Genomic DNA, 6,241 nt, shown 5'->3' on the forward strand with positions numbered 1-6,241 from the left:
CAGGTGCCCTGTAGAGCCTCATTGTGAACCACAGAAGTTAAATTGATTTATTTCTCACCAAACCTCATGGTGTATCCTTGAGGTCAAACAAACAATAATAGTAAATGTCCTTCCTCTTAAATCCTGATTAAAACATTTTTTTGAATGCCTCTGCTGCTGGAGTCACGGCCAAAAGCAATCTATTTTTGGGTTCTGCAAGTAGGTATCATTCACTTAAATACCTTGAGGGATTATTTTTTTTTAAATATGTAACAAATGTCCAATAGCTCTCAATAATGAACTGACTCAATGTTGATGGGCTAAGGTCAGGGTGACTTGACAAAACAACTGTTCTGGCTGTCACTCAAGGACTCATATATGAATTATGAACATTTCCCACAGACGTCCTTAAGGATAAAGTGATGAAGTAAACTCTAACTTGATTGGTTCGCAGATGCCTACAGCAAGGGAGGCATCTCTAAATATCGAGGTTCGAGGTTCAAGACTTGTATTAGTCATACATACATAGCTACAGTGTAGTTATGATGATGAAAATCTTAGGTCCCAGGCTCCACCAACGTCGCAACACAATAAAATAGAAAAACAGAAAACATAGTGCAAGTAAATACAAAAAGAAAAATAATGAAATAGTGAAATAGTGCAATAAGAGTCATAGTCTGTAACACATTGCTCCTTAGATGAAAGACTACAGTTAACCTTTAATGTGTGTGTATTTTATTGAAGCTTATGGTTACCCTATTTCATGGTAATAAAATGAATCATAGATGTTTAAATAAATGTTTTTCTCATCAGCCTTCTTGTCCAAATTCGCTCAACAGTTGATTTCAAATTAACTACCGTAGATTAAATCCTGATTAAATTCCAGTGCAGATGAAAATCATGTGATATGAGCAAATGCTCCAGATCAGCTACTTAATGGGGATTGAGGTGAAATTATTTTACACCTCCTTTTCTAAAATCAAGAATCACATTTTCATAGAATGTAATGAATACAATTATTCATTTTATGGGCCATTATATAGATGATGAGATGTCATTTATTGATTATTTAGATTAAGATTATAGCTCTACTTCAAAATATGCCTTTCATCAGTTTCCAATACACTTCAATCAATACAGTAGACACAAATATATCTTAATATATATATATATATATATTTTTTCTGTTTATCTGTTTTATTGTGCTGCACTGGAGTGAGCCTGTGACCTAAGATTTTCATCGTCATAACTGCACTATAGCTTTGTTCGTATGACCAATAAAAACCTTGAAACCTTGAATTGACTCTCCTCACCATAGAAGATCTTACTTTCTCTAATCAGACAGTTTAGCAGCATTTGAGCTGAATAGGCTCCAAAACAGCAGGTTTTCTCCGGTGAACAGGCTGCCTTTGAATACTTTTCCTTAAAATCCTTCATCTTGAAATTAAATTGCCTTTGATCGTTAGCATTTCCCTGACCTTTCCCACTACATATTGTTTAACATTATTTGTCTCTGCGGGAAATAGAATTAAAAATAACACCAAGTTAAACTGGTATATCCTGTTCAGATCAGGCACTCCTGTCTTCCAAATATAGTCACCATGACAGGTACATTCTTTAAAGTTTAATTCAATCCTCCACCCAGCCACCACCCAGCCACCACCCTGACCACAATGTGCTGTACTCACGTCAGACTGCCACCTGTTCCCTCAAATCTCCATCATAAGCCCCTGCACACAGTCCTGCCACTTACTCCAGATTTTTGTTGGCAGTGGGCTTGCTCTGGGACAAAGATTTCCCGCTATAATTATGTAAATATTGGACATTTGGACCCACATCGCAAACATCTGTCCACAAAACACTTGGATTAGGCTACACAATCTGTTCATAGGACTTTGATGGAAATTATTCTGCCTCCTTCAGAGCTGTTAGTAGACATATTTGTTGAACAGTCCAGAAGGAGGCTGTTGCTGGAGATTAATTGGGTAGCTTTCATTTGAGAGTCACACATTTGTACAGTCCAGTATCAATATGCACCTTGGTTTAATTTACTTTTTTTATGTTTGGTCACATGGGACCAGCGGCAGGCATAAAACAGGTAAGTATTTACAAATCCTGCTGATACTACATTGGTATTCATTTCAGATCATGCTTCTGGTGTCTTGGTGAATGTGTTTTCAATAATCACTCTCACAAAGGTCCTGTTTTTTTAGATGAAAGCAATAAAAAAACAAGTCAATAAAATAAATACAACGAAAACTACAAGGGCAATAAAACGACAACATGACATTAAAGCAAGAAAATGTGTCAGTTTTCGAAGGAATTGGTTAACAAGTAACCTTAATATAAAGTGTTCAAATTTAGACTGCATTTTTATCAATTTAAATGTTCTTTTGTATTTGTTTACCTTTATTGCTTAGCACAAGGTGACTTAATCATCCAAGGGAGTCTGAATTTCTAAGATGAAATACACTCCTTGTACATGTAACATAATTGCCTTGATTGTCAAGTAGTCTGTGAGGGAGGAAGGTGATTTTGTGTCGATACAAAAGTGTCTCAGGTGACCCTGGACTGCACTGAAGGCCAAGTTGTTGTGTTATGTCATGGACTGAATTTAGAAACCTGAAAAAACGTGCAATGAGTCGCAATTCGCTTATGAGGAATTGAGACTTGCGTTGTACTAAATGATCTTAAACAAGGCACTTCATGTAATTTACGATCTGGTCCCTGTAGGGCGGCTCAGTCCACATCAGCTCACGTCTCTTGTGGGGACACTCATCCCTCACAGAAATTGGAATTGATCTGGCCTGCAACAAGCTGGCAGCCGCCTTAATCACTAGTCTGAAACCTGCTTCAGTCTAGCCTCTGACATTGTTGAAATGCTGGCGTGTGAAACCTGGTCCACCCTGTCTGAGAGCAGGTAGAACTGATGTTCACACATACCAGAGAGAAGACCCATTTTTCCCTATTATCTTCATATTTCTATGCCCCATTGATTATAAGGGTTTGAGGGAAGTATTAAGTCATCTTTGGCAAGCCTTTATTAAAGGGCCTTACAGCTTTCTACTGGATTAAAGGTGCACTTATCACTGTACCTTTTATGCAAGAATTGGCCGCAGCCCTCTCTCTCTCTCTCTCTCTCTCTCTCTCTCTCTCTCTCTCTCTCTCTCTCTCTCTCTCTCTCTTGTAGGGATCATACATTGGTGCATTTTTATTTATAGGTCCATTCTTGGCCCACTTTCTGTCATATCTTTGGAATTATACTTCCCCAAAGTCTGCTTAATGCTGCTTTCACAGGAGCGGTTCTCATTATCTGTTTACCGTAAGTCTTTGCATAGTTGGATCAAAGGGCTTTTAAAATACTCTGCCTCTTATAATTGGCCCTAACAAAAAAAATGGTCATTCTGGATGGAGATGTGTCACTTGGAAAATGTAAAGCCTCACAGGGAACCCTAAGGGAAATTCCTTTAAAGTGATTTTGATCATTTTAATGTTTCCATTTTTATTCCATATCAACTTTTGTCCACCATACATTTTCTTTTTCACTTTGACCATCTTACCTGTATTCTAAATAAAAATAAGTATCAACATGATATCCATAAGTATGACAGTCTTGCCTTGACTGAAAAATGACATCAACAGTTTTGAAACTGTGCTAGAAAAGAATGTCTCTCTTGAGGTTTTAAGGCATGTACCTTGTCAGTCAGGACCTGTAGCTTGTCCTGGCAATTGATTTTCTGTTTCTCTCTTGCATTGTTCTGTTTACTGTATTCTGAGCTACACGTATTCCTTGCCAAATGCATTCATGCAATTGTACTCAGCTGCAAAACTTTATGGCCATGTTTGCTCTGTAATATTATTAGCAAATTATCAAATCGGACCTTGAGACTGGTAGATACAAGTGAGGATCAATAAATAGAGCTCTAAGCGACTGCAATCCATTATTTGTAGATTTCCAATCAGTATATAAATACACTCTGTCGTTTGTGTATATTAACACAATCTTGTTAAGCAGCTCATAACTGGAGGTGACGATGAACCATATGCCGCCAAGACAGACCTAGGTTGGAGTATTGTTGGCAGCTCACCACAGGTAGCAAAGTCAAAAGAAGTAACAGGTCTGTGCCACCGTGTGCATGTGAAGGAACTTCCTCCATTGACACCAACCATGGTCAAGTGAGCATATCACAAGATGATATACAGTTCCTGCAAATATTCAATGAATCAATACATACAAATACAGAGGGAAACTTGGAAATGCCACTTCCCTTTAAGGTACGCCCACAACTACCAAAGAACGGGGGCGATGATGAGGAGGTCCTGGATAAAGAGATACTGCACCGGAACCAGGTGGTGAAGGGAGCGATAGAAGTCCTGACCCGAGAGTACGCCAGCGAGCTGAACGCTCCGTCACAGGACCCCGATAGCCAGCCGCGCAAGAAGAAAGAGGAGGAGGATATCAATGCTTTGGAGATGGAGGTCGACAAGAGAGACCTGATTTCCAGAGAGATCAATAAATTCAGAGACACACACAGGAAACCGGAAGAGAGAGAGAGGAGTCGAGACGTCAGCAAGGGGCGGAGCAGATCCAGAGAGAGGACTCGAGAAGATAAGAAACGAGACCGTGAAGAAGACGATGAGGACGTTTACGAACGGAGGAGACTGGAGAGGAGGCTCCGAGACAAGGAGGCCGCTTACCAAGAAGGCCTGAAAAACTGGGAGATCCGGGAGAGGAAGAAGGCTCGCGACTACAGCAAAGAGACGGAGCGCGAGGACGAGAGGCGCCAGGAGATGATGAAAGAAGCCAAAAGGCTGAAAGAGTTCTCTGAAGATTAGACGACGACAGAGACAATCCTAAATACTACTCTGCAGAAGAGACTCCTTGACCGAGAAAAGGAGACGGAGCTGGACGAGAGAGACGGAGCTCCGACACAAAGCATGAACGTGCAGCTGAGGGTATAAAAGAGAAGAAAAGACGCTCACACAGATCTAAAAGCAAAGAAAAGGACAATGCTGAAAAGGATGAGAAGCATAGCAAACACAAGGCAAAGAAAAAAGATAAATCTCAAAGCCGCAGTAAAAGCAGAGAGAAGACTAAGAGGTCAAAAAGCAGAGAGAAGAGTCACAAAGACAAAAGTGATGACAGAAAAGGTCGCTCGAGGAGCAAAAACCGAAATAAGAAAGAAAAACAAGTCAGAGTCTGATCACAGTAAAGATAGAAATAAGAGTCATGAGTCTGATAAAAAGCCTAAAGAGGATGCCAAAGGTAAAAACGGTGAGAAGATTAGGACAAAGTCACAAAGAAAAGGACAGGACACAGTTCAAAATAGGAAACAGGAAGCTTGAAGAAAGAAAGGAAAAAACAGACGCAGTTGTAAACCGCGTCGCCAATCCATCGTCTCGAAAGGCCTTATGGAGGTCTATTTTCATAACTAGTTGTAACTTGTAGAAAACAACTAAGAACGTGTTCTGATGATGAACCGTGGAAATCTTTGAACACTCTACCAGTGTGGGGAATTAAAAGTACTTCACATATATCCACCTTGGGTCTTGAAATGACTAGACTTTATTCACATAGGTTTCTACTAATCATAATAAGCTAATTTTGGTTTGGGAGTGTAGACGGTCTGAGAAAGTGTTGAATATTATTTTGGATGTTTCATTTGTGTTGCCTTGGCTTCATCATTTATGATTAGTACATTTGAGTATAATTAGACCAATTGTAAAATGTAGAGTATTATCTGGATAGCGAAATGTAGAATGGTTACATTTGGGATGTGGTCGGTGAGTCCGGCATTGAACACCCAGTCAAGTCAGAAGGCATTGCCTGACAACGCATGCGTTGGCATAATCTAGCAGGACAGTGGTCCGGCCAACCAGTCGATCGCGATCGACCGGTCATCGCGAGTGTGGTGCGGGTAGATCGCGGGACCGTTTCCGTTAAAGAAAAAAGTAACAAAGAAAGAAAAAGAAAATTAAAATCAATAATGTTTGAAAAATACGTTTTTTAGATACTATAAACCTATCATCCACAAACCCGTTAGCAGGTGTCCACTTGATTGACGTATATTTTGGAAACCTCAATAATATAAATACATTTAACCGTGCTTACGTGAACCGCATTCATGACACAAGGAGGACAACGGGCAGGACTGTAATTTCCCGTGTTCAGTGAAACGGCAACAGAGGCAAGACCAGACCAATCAGAGAGCTGCATGGAAAGTACTACGTGTGTGCTTGTGTCATTCAAGCTCGGCTGCTG

General features: G+C 40.0%; 1 pseudogene; it reads left to right on the forward strand.

The window, feature by feature from the left end:
• The first annotated feature begins 4,236 nt into the window (after positions 1 to 4,236).
• LOC104961525 (RNA-binding protein 25 pseudogene) lies at positions 4,237 to 4,941 on the forward strand (annotated as a pseudogene).
• The last annotated feature ends 1,300 nt before the right edge of the window (positions 4,942 to 6,241 follow it).

This window comes from Notothenia coriiceps, unplaced genomic scaffold (genome assembly GCF_000735185.1).
Source record: "Notothenia coriiceps isolate Sejong01 unplaced genomic scaffold, NC01 NC01_scaffold00033418, whole genome shotgun sequence".
Classification (NCBI taxonomy): Eukaryota; Metazoa; Chordata; class Actinopteri; order Perciformes; family Nototheniidae; genus Notothenia; species Notothenia coriiceps.